A 563-nucleotide genomic window follows, 5' to 3' on the forward strand; every position below is an offset into this window, starting at 1 on the left:
AGCACAAATCCGGTGATTTAAAACAGCCGTTTTTGGGACGGAGAATGACGCAGGATTTTCGCGGGGCAGCCGCTGCGGAGCGTTAAGTTTACATTGGCTACTGTTGACATAAGCAGCCTACAGAAGAAGACGGCGGCGGGGCAAATCCGAGTCACAAGACTTCTTCACGGAGCTGGACGGCTGCTTTCTCTCTCCGCAGGTAAAGTCAGGCCTTAAGTTAGCACATTACGTCTTTATTTAGAAAACTACGTGCAAATGGAAGTGGGATAAGCACGACAACATTGAACTAAGTCAGCCCAACGGTTATATTTTGTCAGTTAGACAGCTAACTAAACGCTTTAGCTAGGCTAATAATCTGCTTTTCGTCGGCCGCGATGTGTGTTTAACCGTGGGGCGTTTGTTCCGCTGGTTTCAGCTCTGACCACACAGTCATACCAAGAATTGAAAAGCCGAAAAAGAGCGGAAATGATTACGAAAACTTCCCTGTAACTGGAGATGCGCTGTCATTACTGTGTACTATGAGCCAGCTGTGGGTGTCCCTGTCGGCTGTTCCTCAACACTTG

Source organism: Enoplosus armatus, chromosome 23, assembly GCF_043641665.1.
Source record: "Enoplosus armatus isolate fEnoArm2 chromosome 23, fEnoArm2.hap1, whole genome shotgun sequence".
NCBI classification, from domain to species: domain Eukaryota; kingdom Metazoa; phylum Chordata; class Actinopteri; order Centrarchiformes; family Enoplosidae; genus Enoplosus; species Enoplosus armatus.